Here is a 17204-nt window from a genome sequence, read left to right on the forward strand (position 1 = left end):
ACCCTTTCTATTTTTTGTTTCCCCTCCAATAATATTGCTTTGATTATGGCCCCTGTCTGGTCTTTGGGATTATTAGTTTTTCTGTCAGTGGTGGAAAGAGTACTGGGAATTTGTACTCAAGTACAAGCACTGTTACATTACTGAAATATTAGTCAGTGACAACTGAAAGTACAGTCATTAAATAAATACTCACATGAAAGTAGAAAGTGTTCTTCAAAAAATAACTCAGTATTAGTTGGAGCATTTTTTCCCCATCAGTATATGATAGTTTTCATCTGCCTGTTTGTGATCAGATAGCCTTGAATGCAGAAAAATTGTAGGCCTGATCAGTACTTAATTATAATTTCAAAAGTAACTAAGTAGATTACATAGTATAAGAATAAGTACAACTAAAATTACAGACTTGAAAAAATACTACATATAAAAGTAGAAATACCTCCCAAAAAAAAATACCTCCAGGCTCTGGTTATCAGCCTGGTCTATATGTGGGAGAAGCAATTTCTCAGCATATAAAACGGTAAAATGCACCTATGGAAGACACACTATACTATAACATTTTTTAAGAGTTTTGAATTTCAAGCACAAACATACAAATGTGCATGGTTTTAGATGATGTAAAGTGGCTCAAATTAGGAATTAATAAGCGAGCACTGGTTTGGAGATGGTCGATAATGAGCCCATATTTCTCTGTCTAAAGACAGATGTAGTGTTTTTAGAGAAGAGCACTTCCTTTCATTGGAGGAGGCTCTGTTTATGAGAGTCTGATGCATCAAATGGCCAGACAGTTCATTAGAGGGTGTGTGGGTGAAATTGCATTACAGTCTTTTGAGTTATAAAACAAAATGCGTCAGCATATATTGTGTTTTCTTACTCCTTCTGTGTCTTTTTCAGACTGTCTCAGTTTAGGATTAAGGATCCATGCCAGTCCACAGAAGCCTCCCACAAAATACACACAACCTGACCACATCAGCAGGCAGGTAAGAGTTTAAGATTCTCAGAGATTGTAGTTTGTTGTCCAGGACTATTTTTAAAGTGATAATGTATTCATATTTTCTCACATTTTTGTCGAATTAGCTGTGATGGCATGTTTTACTTGTTGCCACATACACACACACACACACACACACACACACACACACACACACACACACACACGTCACCAGAACAACAGTAGTGCCACTTGTCAGTCTGTGTAAACATTTCATCCAAGTGTGACAGTTTTTAGCTTTAATTGTATGCAAAATCTATAAACACTCCTTGTGTTGAGATGGTGATTTAGGCATCAGAATAATTGGGAAGAAAGAGCAGCAGAGATTTATTTATTCTTTCAAACTGAGGTAAAAAGACCAAACACTTCGTTCAAAATTACTCCCTAAGAGGAATGTTACAGAGAACATAAACAAAAGTCCAAGTCCCCTCAGATTTCTTGTAAAATTAGACAAATCACTTGTGTTAAGTTCATGGCATTAATTACTTAGTAGAGCTCACTAATTCTAAATGACAGCAACTTCAGCAATTCAAAAGTTTCCCATGGTTTGGTACACCGATCTGCTGTGGAGAGACCCCAACGTTCGTGTGCATTAAACATTCATCTAAACAGCTGCTCCAGGATCAGGACAGCATGTGTTCAACTCCAAACTGCGTCTCTGAGCAGGAAAAATCACAGGCAGTTCTTTGATAAACATCTCTGGCTATTTTAACTTCGATAAAGGGGAGAACCTCCTAACATCAGTGCATTTGAATTTATGCTACTGAGGGGGGGAAATATAGTGTTGCTGCTGAAATTTGTGGATTCCAGGCAGGAACATGAGCAGAAATTTTATGGGGATGGTGCTCTAACCTGGAAATAGGTCAAAATAAGGTGGCTTCTATCAGCTGCAGCTGCTTGTTGCTTGAAAACCCAACACAACCTGAATGAAGTGTGTTCAAGAACATAGCCAGGAAGTCATGTCATAAGCTAGAATGAAACTAGCATGGGCATTTGGCCTGCCAAGGCATGCTAACATGGTGTTAGGTTGATCTGGGTTGACCACGACACATTGCTTCATACTGACTGTAAAGAAAATCCAATCTAGTATAATTCAGCTGTCAGTCAGATCCATCAGATCCCTATATCTCTACAGAATGCATACATAATGTAATGGTCACAACTAAGGAGCTCTTTCAAGAGTAAAGGTTGCTGACAGCCACAACAGCAAAAATAAGACAAAAGGAATCTTGAGCACGTCTTTGATTCAAGCCTGTTTTAATTTTTGTCTGATATTGTAAATTAAAACTCTGACTTATGGAACCAACTTTCTTTTAGAGGTCAAAGTATCAAACTCTGATGTGTCTTCCTGCTTGTTGTTCATTTTTTTTGAGAAGGCCACGATTTCAAACTCTGCCCAGAGTTCGAGTGAACTTTGATCCCGCCGTGCAAGACGAGAGTCAGAGGAGAGCAACACATCTCCAGCAATACGTCTGTTGTCTTTGGTAGATTAGCTTTTTATTTTCTCTTGTGTTTCAAAGGCGTTTGATCTGCCTCCCTCTAACTTTTGACAACTTAGAAGAGGAAAGCCTACAGCACTCCCACAAGGCTTAATTATCCCTCAGACTGATAACAACCTGGTAAGAAGGGAGACCGAGAGGAGAACAGGAACTAAGAGGAGATAGAGATGGTAGGATTAATGTAGATTGCCTGATATTACCTGGCCTCTGATCAAAAGACTGTGTTGGCAGGCGGAGCACATAATCCTCCCGATTTCTCTTGTCGAAGCCAAAACTGCTGGTGCTGTGTAGTTCAATGTGAAGCAAGACATGACTGACCGGCCACTCATACTACTGTAAATACATATCTGAGTGTGAATTACATTACAGCTTTCATCAAATAGCACAGGTCAAGGTGCCAGCCTCACAGTTCTGAAGCAGGATATATTTTTGCAGCAGTCCTACATTTCTAGTTTCTTTTTGCATTTTTCTAAGCTCAAGTTCAGCCATATTCTCTGCGGATAGCCCATAGAGGCACCCATTCTGGAGAGTTATTTCTTTCATCATTATCTTTTTCTCTTCTGAAGTACTGCTCAAAGTTCTCTGAATTGTTTGTAGGATATTTGCTCAAGGACATTTGAACATTTTGTGGGAAAAAAAGGACCAACAAAGAGTGAAGTGATAAAATGACAAAACTACGACAGAAATGTGGATCATTTTTAGGTGCTTGTATGGTGGTACTTGTATATCCTTTTGTCATGATTGAGTAAATTTCAAAGTCCTGTTATCTAGCAGGGTTAGATCCTTTCCCCACATGCCACAGAACCTTTAAATTAGGCTGCCAAAGCGCATTTTCTCTGGTCCAAAACAATGTAGAAAAGGCAATTTGATCAAACTTAACACAGCCTTCCTTAACCATGACTAGGGCTTTGTATCATTAAAAAGATTACGATACCAGCACCAATACCATTACCTTTAAAGAGATACCGATACCAGTAGAGTATTTATTTCAGTACCTTTTTTGAAGGTTCTTGCAGTGATTGGCTGCATGCAAAGGCATATACATAGTATTTTTTTCTTCTAGATGGGGGTACCAAAAGATTTAATGCAGGTATTGTTTGACTGAAGCAGTATTAATACTACTTGGCACTTGATTTTTTCAATCAATACCTTAAATGTATTGAGTACTGATACTCAGCCCTAACTGTGACACACGATATGTCCATTTTCCCCATGATTTGTGTTGTGATGATTCCTATTAGAGCTAGATTCCCAGCTAGCCGTTGATTCTGGTTCTTGTGTAAGGATTGCATTAGCAGTTTCAGCAGGCCAAGTAAGCCCAGACTTCAGTAGACCACACGTATCGTATCGGTCGCTTGTTGCCTTGAGTACTGGTAATGTTTTGTAGAATATTGACTAAAAAGCACAAAGAAATCAGCACATATGTGGAACTATAACTTTGTGTTGGTGAAGGCTCAGAGAATGGTGATAAAACTTTTTTAAGGAATATGTGGTGGCCACAGAATAACTTTTTGTGGCCACAAGTGACGGTTTATGTTGATTATTTAAAAAAGAAGATCCTAATTTATTGCTCAAGTAAAACACTACATGATTTCTTTTGCAGGCAAAATGAATCCAGGTTTCTTACTTTGTCTTGAAGTCATCAGAAAAGATGAACAAAAAAGAGGTTTATTGTTGAGGGTGTTTCAATCTGTGAAGAGCCGATGCAAATGCAGAGAGGAACAGACACGTGGTTAATGTTGAAGACACCTGAACCTTGTGAAAGCGAGAAAAATCACTCTGCTGCTGCAACTTCTTACTGAAAACAGCCTAATGGGGCCAATCAAAAGGTCTTCAAAACTGATAATAAATTCTCACTGTCCAATCAGACATGTCTTTATGTCCTCTATTGAAAAAAAGATCACAAACTATGCTTGCCATCAGGTCTTATTGAGTGTTTTTTTCCCTGCTGGTGGCATAGATGTAGCCAAGAATATTCAATAAAGCCTGATGGAACATATGGTTTGCAACCCTCTTATTATGGCTGGAATATATAGATATGTTTGAGTGTGCTTTTAGCATCCTGTAAAACAGCATTTTTCCTGTTTTTTAAAGGCCTAAATGACAGTCACATTTAATACCAGTGAGGAGCCACAGCAGAGTGGTCTCTGTGATGTTGTTTTGTGTAGAAATACAAATCAGGGGAAACATCACTTCTACAAGTTCTGGATTGGAAAACAGCAACTTTGTCATTTAACGGAGATGTCATAGTGCTAAGCTGCTTAACAGACAGAAAAGGCAGCTATTTGCAGTTGTCAGCACTAATCTGATCCCAAAAAGGCATCTACTTATAATGTTGTGATATAATCAAATAATAACCTTCAGTTATTATATTGTCACAGTTGATATCCCTGGCCTTTAGACATTGTGAATGGGTTCCCACCAGAAGACACAGTAATTTCTATGATATGATCCACCTCCACACTGAAGGTTAACTTTTAGAGACTATATCAAATGATGATATATGATGATATCAGATATGAGAAGAGGTGAGCTGAGTGTCCGTGTCTAATGATTCAAATATCCACTTTCACCTCTGTTGGCAAAAGTAATTATGACAAAGTCATGTGGGGCTGGAAGAGGACGAGTGGACGAGTCCCAGCGTCAGAGGAAAAACACACCATCCATCTGCAGCTCCTGCTCAAACTCAAGTGACTGTTGTTTTCAAAGACCTGCAGAGATTTTTTTTTATACATCAGACTGGCATCATGTCATTAAGCACCAAGCCTGTGCTCCCTTTTGGGTGAAAGAATTGCATTTTCACATAATGAGAGACACAGGAAAATGCAGAAAAGCTGTTGTGTGGCAGGCTGTAAAACAAATTCACTTCAGATCTCTGGTTCCCCATCCCTGATGGAAAGACAATCCCAAAAGAAGAGCAGTATGAATGTATGAGCCTTCAGAGAACAGTCATTCTTTGTTTTGGCAGCAGTGTAAATTCCTTTTTGATGACAATTATCTTCTATCATTTCAGTTATGCTTATTATTATCATTAATGTATTATTATATTATTATTATTATATATTATTAATGTTGCATGACTATGTAAAAAGCATTTTAATGTAGGTGTAATGCTGGTTATAGTGAAGCTAATTTAACTACTTAATACTTACTATATTTGTGGGTAATTTAATTAATAACAATGCCTCATTTTAAAGGGATGATAACATGTTTTGTATGTCAAATCTTAATCTGTAATATAATTATTCTAATTATTATAATATATACTGTTTTCCACTGAAATGTTGTCAAGTATATAGTAGCAGAAAAGGGAAATATTTACATACATACAAGTACTTAAAAATTACAAAGATACAAGGTGATTTATTTATCATGGACAACAAGGTTCTAAAATGAGATTTTGATGTAGTTCCTGTTGATTAATTGCATGATTGATTGAAACAGTTGAGTAAAGTGCTTGCATTGCACCAGTGTTACTACTAATAATGTTATCATCAATACAACAATACAGTTACTACTAACAATAATAATACTAATAATAATGACAATCATCGAGAAGATGTACATAGGTGCCAGGAAAGAATCCCCACAAAATAATGTATCTGTTAACATGTACCAACACAAATTCATATAAAAAATAATGAGCAATGATATCATGGTACTTAATGGGGAATAACCAAATCAGGCGCTTAACAGTTCAGTAATCTCTGAGTGTGTCATCAATTTGGAGCCAGAAGGACAATCAGATGGGAGCTTATCAATCCTCCATTCATATCAGCAACTTGGTGATCCATGAAGAGCACACGAGTCAAATTCCCAACACATGCTCTGTGCTGCGCTTATGACGGTGACTCAGATCAGGGATTATTTCACTAATTAGTGGGGATATGCTCCTCTTCTTTGACACAAACCGAAGCCCGTCAGTGATTGGATCAGATAAGTGTTTGACATTCAGAACTCGTTTTTACCTTGTTTTGCAAATCCCAGAGAGGATTTCATCACAGACCTCGGCCTGCCTGCAACTGAGCTCTCAAATTCAATCTTCTTTATTTGCATTTCTACCCTGCACTTGTACTGTGTGGTCCAACGGTGGTTATGGTACAGTGCCATCATCACACTTTTGTTTTCCATTGCAGTGTTGCCAGATGCAAAATCCAGCAATATTGTACTGCAACTTTAAAATGATCTTAACAACAACAACAACAATCGTATTTTAACAACAACCTGGGAAGGGGCCAGGATACTGCACCAAATGGCAAAAGTATACCTTGTGCAACCATATTACAGGGAGGCTCAGTCATCTGAACAAGATGGCAACATTTTATCACTTCACACAGAAACGATGGCAGTCCATCACACAACCACTCCTTCTGTTTCAACCTGTCAAAATAAAAGCCCCTGACAAAACCTAGCAATGTAGCATTTGTTTAAACAGAAATGTTGCTGCGTTGAACACCTTGTTGTGTACGCAAATGTGCCGCGCTTAACTGCCTTTTTACCGTTTTGAGGAAACATGTCGTTCAATCTTGAAATCGTAACAAAACATTTTTAAATCGCACAGCTCCAGCTGCTTGATCAGTCAAGTGCTGATGTGACTGGTTGGTCTGAAACAAACTTTTGTTGTGGGTTTATGGAAATGCCAAAATTATCGTACATTCAGCCTTTTTTGGAATTATTGATTGTATGTCAGACAGGTATTAAAATGATGGTGCAAATATGATAATTAATGTACATCAGGCATCATTGTGTCAAAGAAAAACAGCAATTTCTTACATTTAATAAGCTGAAACCAACAAATGTTTGAAGTTTCTCTTGAAAAATCACTAAAACAATCAATTGATTACTGAAATGGTTTGCAATTTTGGATTCTCTGGCTCTCCATCCCCTCGAAAGCCCACGCTGTCAAGGCAGATCACTATTCAGGGGTCAAAGTTCACCAAAATTGAACTTGAGGTGAAAATTTTGTGCAGATTTATTCATTACTTTAGCACATTGCACTTTCCCTCAGTACAAAAATATGCAAGCATTTTAACACTTAACACTTGGCTTAACACTTAAGGCATTAAATTCTTACAGTTTTTTTCCTTTCTTTTTTTCAGCTGTTGTCTCATCAGTGTCAAATGTATCTTTATTTTGAAGATGTTTTCAAGTGATGTAACTGTCTAGCATATATGGATTAGCAAAAGACTATAGCACTGTATCCAAAAGAACTTTCCCCTCAGGGACAGCAAAGTTTACTCTACTCTACTCTATCCTGCCCTACCCTATGCTAATCTACTCTACTCTATCTTACCCTAACCTACTCTGCTCTGCTCTGCTCTATTTCATCCCCACCAGCAAATCCACTGACTGTGGTTTTACCAGGCCTAGCTGCTTTACTTTTATGGTCCTGGCATTGTTCGTGCTGGCTCACTGTCACACTGTCATGGCTTATTGGGATTTAAAGACCTTAACTCTCGTTAGCAGCTTGGAAATGTTTTTCTTCCCAGCATCACTGAAAAATCAACAAGTCCTCAACAAAATACATTGTTTGTTCATGCCTTTCCCGATGATAAATAGAAGCTTTTTCTGATTTAACACCTCCATTGGCAGGACGACATAATTTGTCTGTGCCAGTTACAAATCACTGCTGAAAAATAAATCTGTTACACATAAAAACAACTTAGTTATGTTTACAGAGATGCCTTGGTTTGGTTTAAAATGACTACTACTAACTAAGGCTAGGGAAGCTATCTTGTCATGGTTACAGGAATAAGAGAAACACGTGGTTAAGCGAAAAGAATGATCATGGTCACTGAAAAAAGAAAATGTTTGTAAACAGGAAACTAACAGTATTCTCCCATATTAAAGCCCAATGATGTTTTCTTGATCCATCCATCTGACCCTCTACGGACTTTGGTGCTCGATGATAATGTCACCTGACTTCCTCCTTTGCTCCTGTCATGATTGCGACAGCCAAGAGGGCAAAACGGCACTGGATATAAACATATTAACACCGTTAAGCAGAAGTTATAGACTATTTACCTCTAACCTGTGCACTGTTTAACAAATGTCCATCACGTGTTGCAGTGAACCTCTACAAGTATCATGGATCTGCTTCAGGGCCTGGCATGGTGATAAATGTTGAAATGTTTGACTATACACATCTGTGTGGAGCGCCTGAAAGCACCTTTAGTTTCATTGTCTCTGAAGTTGTTTCACCTGTCCCTCAGTTTCCTTGAAGAAAACAGCTTTCAAGGACTGTATCCTTCTGTGAATTCAGTCTCTGAATTAGTTCACAACTGTAGCTGTAAGTCAACTGCAAACAGCAGCACTCATGTTAACCTTTGAGCCCGTCTCTGATGTTTTTATACCAAAGAGATGAGGGAGGAAAAAGGTCGAAGGTGAAACTTTTTGTGTCCACTGTTTGGAGATAATTTGTTTTTCACACTGTAGTTTCAAGAGACAATTTCCTATCAGGGACTTTACCTGACACCATAATTTCATTTGGACAAACTATTTTATCTGTGAATGGGTGGGACAGTCTGCATCATTTCAGACCCACTTTGTAATTCAGACTAAATAGACAGCAGCATTTTTAGATTTTTAATGTGGCAATGACGATTCCTCCTGGGAGTCTTTTAAAGGTGAATAAATATGTGGAGCTTTTCTACCACTCCATTACATAACTAACTCAACAAACCGAGCAAAAAAGGTAAAACATGAAAGCAAACAGTACAGTACAGTTTCAAATAGACATATTACAGCAGCAGACAGTTTTCATCTGTCAGCTTTAGCAGGCATGAATAATATAAAGTAGATTATACTCAAATTGATGGGGACTGCAGGTTTGGTAATTGCTCAGTGACTTTTTTAGAGCTTTGTTCAAAATCTCTTTGAGTTATTCTTTGTAAGATGATGCGATGTATAAGCCACTGCTATGTTAAAAATGTCCCAGCAGGCAGCTACGTACAGTGCACAGCTCCTCAAGTCTTAATAAGCTGAGCTTGTCTCCGCGAAAAGCGGCAGGCTTGCCAGGCGTCCCCACCTTTGGAGGACCCAGTTTCAGAGATTCCTGACAGAACCTTTTGATCATCGCAGAAGGCGGCACCAAGCGACAAAAAGCATGTTATTTTCTACCAGCAGAGTCTCCGGCTCACCTCATTCTTGGAACAACTTGAATGTGGAAGAAATAAAACTCCCAACGGACTTTAAAGGGATTACGATGAGAATAGTTCTTTAAAATTATTTTTCTTGTGCCAGATCTGTTGGTGGGGATCCAGTTGTCTTTAAGCCAAGGTCAGAGCCAACAGAGCCAAGAAAATGTCTCCATGTGACCACCTAAACAGTAATTTTAAGGCCAGAAATGGGTAATAAAGGGGAAATATATGACTATTAATATACTTTATGTAAGAGACACTAAATAAAACAGCATATATTTCTAAATTGTTCATTTAGAACCCATTTAGAAAATCATATTTATTACATTATTTTGCTATTATTGTAGGAGAAATTACTTTATAAGCACTTGTATTGTAGCACTGAACTTGCTCAGCTACATTCAGACTGGAGGCAAAGTCACCCAGCCTTTTTTTTCTTATATGTGTGTTTCTTGACAGCACAAATCACATGAACTCTGATCTTTATCATTCTGATGTGGGTGACCAGAATGCATCTGAACAGTTATGTCACAATTCATGTGACTTTTATGTCACACTGAAAGGCGTAACAATGTCAAACAAGTTAGACAACATGTGCTAACCAATGCATGTTGACAGCCAATATAACCAAACTCCTACACGTTTTCTCAGGAAAAATAGGTCTCCTGGACCGAGTGTCTTTTCCGTGAGAGCCTTTTGAAGAAGTGTTGTCAAGTAGCCCTTGACATCCTGAAATTCTGGATGAAATCTGTTTTTCTTGAAGCCACTCACATCAAGATTCCACCACTCCTTGCTCTGACTCCGCATCCACACACTCCTCTGTCCAGAAACAGCAGCCATTCCTCCAAAAAAATAAAATCCTCATCCTCATGCTTATCCCCATCCTCTGCTCACAAAGTCTCTGGCTTCCACTGCAAATCAACTTATAAATGAGACCATAAATGCTGACTTCAGTGGCCCCCATGTTCACGTCCATATGACAGCGTGCTGCGTCTTTCTTATTGTTCTTTTTCGCATGCGAGTCAGTTCAAGACCACTTCACACTGGAGTCTGATATGGGCCACATTAAAATATGTGAACAGCCAACCTAAAAGACAGATCTGAGGAATAAATACAAACTGAGCAGTAGGGCTTGCTTTGTGAATGTCGCCTTGGGTTTCACTCAGTGTTTTTGATGACATCTAGCTCTTGTTCCTGTGCAAGATGAATGCACTTATTGTCAGTTGCTTTGGACAAAAAGGTCTGCCAGACTGACGTAATGTAATATATTATCAATCCAAAGTAGGTCTTCTGTTGTCACAACATTCACATGCTCTTGTTGACATTTACAGTTTGTGGATAGGGTAAATAACACGTGAAATTAACAGCTTTGTTTAGTGGAGAATGGGTGGCACTGGAACACTTACCTGCTATTGTAAAAGACCCATGCTTCAGTTCCGAGCAGAGTGGTCTCTCGATTGGGCCCCACATCCCAATTAAGAGTGTTTGCAGGTGGGAGGCTGGTGAGGGATTTCTTCATTGGCTTGTGCTCGTGTCTTCCACTTGTCTGCAGTCAAGGCTGATCTCTCAGATATCATTAATCTCTGCATGCACTGTGTGTTCTCAGTGAAGCTGTATCAGAGGTAGAAGGTTTTCACTGGCCCATTCTCTTTCTTTTAACTGACACCCGACCGGGGACCTGAGTCAAACCCGGTCCAAATTATAGTAAGCCTAATTGGGTCCAGGTAGGGTCCCAATCTATTTCTCCAGGTCTGTCTTTCAGTATGTCTAATACCCAGGTGGATCCAATCAGACTTGCTATCAGCTCTGAATACAGTTTTCTCCTGTGATGATAATGACGCACCACGTCGTGGTGTCGAGGTAGCTGCTTGTTAAGTGGTGGAGCGCCACACTGCTGTCAGTGTTGGTTTCTCACTCTAGTTCTGGTTGGCTTTTCACCATCTTGAACACAGTCTAATTATCCTCAGGACTGATTCTCACTGTCCTCCAGCCCCTTTTGAATCAAGACTCTCTTTTTGAAAATGAATTCATACACATTGGCCTTCAGACTATTTTTGACCCATGAAGACCTCCAATCAGAGGTAGTGCATGGCTGTCTGTCATGTTTCCAGACTAATAATGTAAGGTTGTATTGAAAGCTGTACAGGTGTCTAGTAAAACCACTGACATATATTTAGGATCAATCTTTACAAACTGGCGTATCCCTAACAAAATGAAAATAGCTAAAGTAATACTTATATATCAGGCTGATTATAGACATGCATGCTCAATTTTCAGACCAGTTTCCTTGCTCGCACAGTTCTCTAAAATGTGGGAAAAAATATTCTGTAAAAGCCTTGATGGATTCATCACAAAACACAAGGTGCTGTGTGAGCAGCAATATGTTTTTAGACCCAACAGGACAACTTTTTTGCAATTATGGGATTTGTGGAGGAAATCTGAACAGCAATAGGAAAAAGATGATACGGTTGATCATTATTCATTTTGAAGAAACTCCACAAATATGGCATTAGAGGGGTAACGTTTTCTTGGTTAAACAGTTACTTGGAGAATAGGTTTCAATATGAACCAATAAATAGCCATGATTTACAACTATTTTTTATGGGGTTCCTCAAGGCCCAGTGTCAGGCCCATTATTTATTTTGTATATTTAGAATATACTATGTGAGATCACATTAAAAATGATATTATTTGCAGATGATACAAATTTATTTTGTAATAATTGGGGTAATATTTTTTTCTGTTTTTTGAGAATACTGTTGAAATACCATTTAGACTTTATTCTCAAAATGGAAAATTAAAAACAAATTCTTCCTCCCTTCATATTTTCTTCCTCATGACTTACCCTAATAATCTGCTGTAAGGTTTCCATTCAAATATAGGCAAACGTTTAACCAAATCTCCAGAAAATCAATGAAAGAAAATGTAAGTTAATGCATATGTTCATCCTTTTAACCATTGCAGAAGAAGAGGGCACAACAAGATGACATAATTAATAGAAAACTAGTCAAAAACCATGTAGAAAACATCATGGAAATATGGCATTTATTTGAGGACAGTCTCTTCACTGCTCCACACAGATCTGATGTTTTCTTCTTCTGCAATTATTTGCTTCTTTCGTTTTTGTTCTTCACATACGTCATGATTTATTTGTTGAGTCTTTCAATTTTCCATTGCACCTTTGTTGTTTTCGTCAAATTTTGGAGCATTTCCACTCAGTTTTTTATATGTGCAGGTGGATGAAAACACACCCTATGACTCGGCTTGTCTTGAATGTAGTGTGAGATTTTGGGTTTTCATCTGCTGAATTTCTTTGTGCAGTCTACAGCAGTGTTTGTCAAAGCAAGGGCTCCTGAAAAGAGACAAATCAGTGTGTGCGTTAATGCCTCAGTAAGAGATGAGAGGAATAGTCACGGTGAATCATAACTGTGTTTGTGAACCAGAAAGGTGTCAGCTCCAATCCCACAATGGAAGTGAAAAAAAAAGCCTTTATGAAACAATGTACATCACACGTTATGATCTCAGTTAGAAAATGAGATTTGATTTAACGTTCTTCATACAGGCAAAAGTCCAATAAATATGGTAGCTGTAGAAAAAGAGGGATATGAGAAGCATATTGACTTCAAGAACAAAATTAGAATTGATCCAAAGAGCAGAGGGAAGATTGTTTACACTTCCTGCAGTGGATTGTTATGCTGGTAGTCGGAGTAAACCTCTGGCACAGTCGGCCTCTCATTATTCTTCCAGGCAGGCATGCAGGCCTCCGATTGGAAATGAAAGTGACTTCAGATGGCTTAAAAATCTTAATTGATGAAGCTGAGGTTGGTGTGGAGGTCCTTCTCTGCTCGCACATTCTCGTCTCATCAAAACAGCTTCTCAGTAAAGAAAAACAGTCACGGAGAGAGCTGCTGCTGCTGCTGCTGCTGCTCTCAGCCAAGACAGAAATTCAACAAACAAAATGTTTTCTTCCAGCACATCCATATCTCCACTTTAAAGGCTGAAAGATAAACTGTGAGACTGAGCACTGTCCTCAGTTAATCCTTTCAAGAACACAAAAACAAAATCCCATCCAGAAAAAAAACGCAGTTTTAATGTACATTAAATTCTTTAATTGCATAACTTCCATTTGTTTTCTGGCAGACAGACTATGCATTAATTCACAGATAATGTAATGAGTTGTCCAAATTAAAATGTGTCTAAATGAGTTAGTGCAGTGTTAATGCAGTGTTTTCCACATAATTGAATACCAACTCAATACTGATACATTATAAAATAATTGACTAAAGGTTACATTATTCTGTTATTAATTCAAAAAATAGAATTTAGCCAGCACTTTCTATATTGTGCCATCCTCTTTCAGTGTTTTTCTTGCTTTGTGTCATGTCACGTTTTGGCCTTTGAGGACCAAAGTGAAAACAATGGTAGTTTTCCAGTTTATCCTCTTTGATAAAATCGGATTACCATTGTTTTTTCTCACAGGTTTAAGTTATATTCTTTGTTTTTTTGAGTCCAATTTAATCTAATTCAATAAGTAAGTCTAATCCAATCTAATCCGATCCAGTGTACTCCAGTTCTGTCTAAAGCAATATAATCCTATCCAGTTCAATTCAGTCAATTTCATGCATTAAAGGTGACTTTTGACAAGTTATGACATTATATAGTTTAACAGGACTTCTTACCCCATTTTTAATAAATATAATCTGTGGTTACTGATAATTTTGACTTAATGGTTTCAAAACATAAAAAGTTAAATTGAGCACAAAAGTTCATTCTCGACCTCAGAAAATGTTCACTCAGCGTCTACTTACTAGCTTTTTGCAGGGCTTTCAACAGACTGACAATTGAGCAAACTTCCCCTGCTGAAGAAAAAGTTTGAAAGCTCCAGGCAAAGCTAGTAAGAGGACTTTAACGGTCCAGTGTGTAAGATTTATGGAGATTTATTGGCAGAATATGACAGAAATGGAATATAGTCTCCATTAGGGTGTAATCACCTGAAAATAAGACCTTGTGTTTTTCTAGAATAAATTGTTTATATCTACAGAGGATGCAGGTCCTCTTCCATGGAGTCTGCCATGTTGAACTGCTATTATTCTATATTAGCTGAGAACAGGCAAACCAAACACTGGCCTTTCGCTTTTTGCATGAATTTCATTGCTCCCTGTAGATTTTCTTACATGCATGGAAGAGGAGAATGAAACAAGGTCAAGCTAGATGCCACTAAATCCTTCACACTGGTCCCTTAAATGAAGATTTCCTACAGTCAAGAATGAACTTTCATAATCAAAATAATAATCCAGTTACAAAAGATGCTTTAAAAGGATACAGCAGGTAGCTATCAAGAACAACATCATCCATATTTCCATCCAAGGCTCAAAGTCAACAGGCACAGCAGTGCAAATAGCAACATGGTAGAATACTCACAGCGACAATGCTAAAATGTGGACAAAAAAACAGAAAAAGCCAGTTTAACACAGCTTGTAAAGTGGCATTTCCTGAAGGCGCTGTTTCTGATGAAAAATGACTTGGACTTCTCCCCTAGTTCAATAAACGTGGCGCCACGCACCACAGTACATTATGTCCTTAGATGTGTTGTATTCTAGCCAATTAAACTCCTGCTTCCATTCACTCTTGTTTTTTCATCATCCACCTTTTGTATTTCTGGTTGTTCTGTAAGGATCGTGTAATCAGTTTGAGTCCAATTCGTTCTCATTCTAATCCATGATTTGTCACCACCCCTTGACATTGGAAGCACAAGGCTTTAGCAGCTGTATCAGACATGGCCAGAAAGCCTTTTCAACACATGCTTAATGCTGTGAGGTAGGTTTAGGCACAAGTACTGAGTTACAATAATTACATTACATTTCATATGTAACATTCACATTATGTGAAGCAACTCTTGAGACAAAAGTCACACGATGAAAGTCATGTGATGCACGTAAAGTTATGTTCCTTACAACTTTAAATAGCATTTTGGTTTGACATCAGACCTGAGCCCCGGTCTCCTGTGTCTGTTTGAGTCATCCATCCACCTCACCTCCTCCAGGTGCTGCTTTCATGTCAGAAGTCCAGTGCGCCTCATACAGTCATGGATGGGTTTACATTCAAGTCACTGCAGAAGCCTGATGCAACTCATACAGCCGCAGATGAGTACCATGCACATCTGTGTGAGTCGCTGAGGGGTGGTGACAAATCGTTGGTGTGTGACAGGGTGGGAATGTGACCAGGCTGTAGAGTCTGCTTTTTTCAGTTGCACCAGTGTATCAGTAGCCAGCCGGCAACAAGTATTGTTCGCTGTTTTCGTAGAAAGTCGAACCAAAAGGCGCTAAGTTTGGGGATGTATGGGGATAAAACTTGGTGGCCACTTACATGGACTATTTGGTGGCCCCAGAGCAATTTGTTGTGGCCACAGGCCATCAGGCCATGGTAGAGCCCTACAGTTCATTCATTTATTTGTCAACCTTAATTTTAACTTGGAAATACATACAATACAATACGTTCTGCATGTTGTTCCATGCTCCAAGTGTGCAATGTGAAAAAAATGGATTTTCCATATTCAATAAAAAACAGCCTACCTACAGCATAATCTAATCACTTTCCTGAGTTTGATAAGAGCCTGCATTGAAAGAAAGAAGTGAAGTGATGTAAAAAGGTAAATGACCAAGTTGTCAAGTAATTTGCATCAAAGTGAACTATTGAACTATTGAACATTTAACAGAAAAACAATTAATTTATAAACCTAAACTTGTCAGACACAACAAAACAAAACAGGAGAAAGCAGGACAGTGCGATCAGACTGTGACACATTGGAGTGATAAAGTGCTTCTAGTAACAGTGAAGCAGTAAAAGATTGTAACATTAGACATCACGTTAGTTATTTACATCAAACTGAGATATTAGAGAAAAACACAAGTGTGGGTTGTACTCTAGACGAAGCGAAGCTGTGCTGAAACAGGATGCTTTCCAAGAGCGAGTCAGCCTCTCGCTGTCTGATTGATGAGTATTCTGGGAAACATCATTTTGAACTCCCGGTGATCTCCAGAGGATTTATTAGCATCCTATTATGTTCATCTTATAGTAGCAGCTTCTCTGGTACACTCTTGGCAGGCACCTGAGTAATGATGGTTTTGTTGCTCTGCGCTCTCAGGCTACATTCACAACATGGGTTTTTCGGCTCAGTTCCAAATTTCTGCTCCTATGTGATTTTTTGGATCACTGTTCACGTCTCTGCTTGGCTGTAATAAAATAATCTTGTATCAATATGAGCTGACAGCAATGTCACGAAGCACTCGGAGAGTAAGAAAAAGCCTCCACGCTTTCACTCGCTGCCAAATTTACACCCAAGTTGGTGATAACCAAAATTATGACTGTATGTCAAGTGAAAGATGGATGAGTAACAGAGTGAAATGAACATGAACTCTGAAGTACAGACAACATGTTGTGGGCAAATTATATGAAAACTGAAAGATATTAGCATGAATCAGACAGCATTCAACACTGTGTTCCAAATGCAAGAGGCTATGTTGGTTTGGGTGTAGCTTTATCAAATACCAACTTACTGTACAGTGACTACAAGACTGG

At 38.5% G+C, this 17204-nt stretch overlaps 1 protein-coding gene across 1 annotated transcript in view; it reads left to right on the forward strand.

Moving 5' to 3' along the window:
* Positions 1–888: 888 nt before the first annotated feature.
* LOC146316523 (alpha-1,3-mannosyl-glycoprotein 4-beta-N-acetylglucosaminyltransferase C-like) overlaps positions 889–17204 on the forward strand; it is a 43421-nt gene continuing 27105 nt past the window's right edge. Inside the window, exon 1 of the mRNA XM_084734339.1 lies at positions 889–977. The gene's annotated coding sequence lies outside the window, so the exon portion shown is untranslated. The remainder of the gene's footprint in view (positions 978–17204) is intronic.

The sequence above is a fragment of the Lutjanus erythropterus genome, chromosome 13 (assembly GCF_056507025.1).
Source record: "Lutjanus erythropterus isolate fLutEry1 chromosome 13, fLutEry1.hap2, whole genome shotgun sequence".
NCBI lineage: Eukaryota > Metazoa > Chordata > Actinopteri > Lutjaniformes > Lutjanidae > Lutjanus > Lutjanus erythropterus.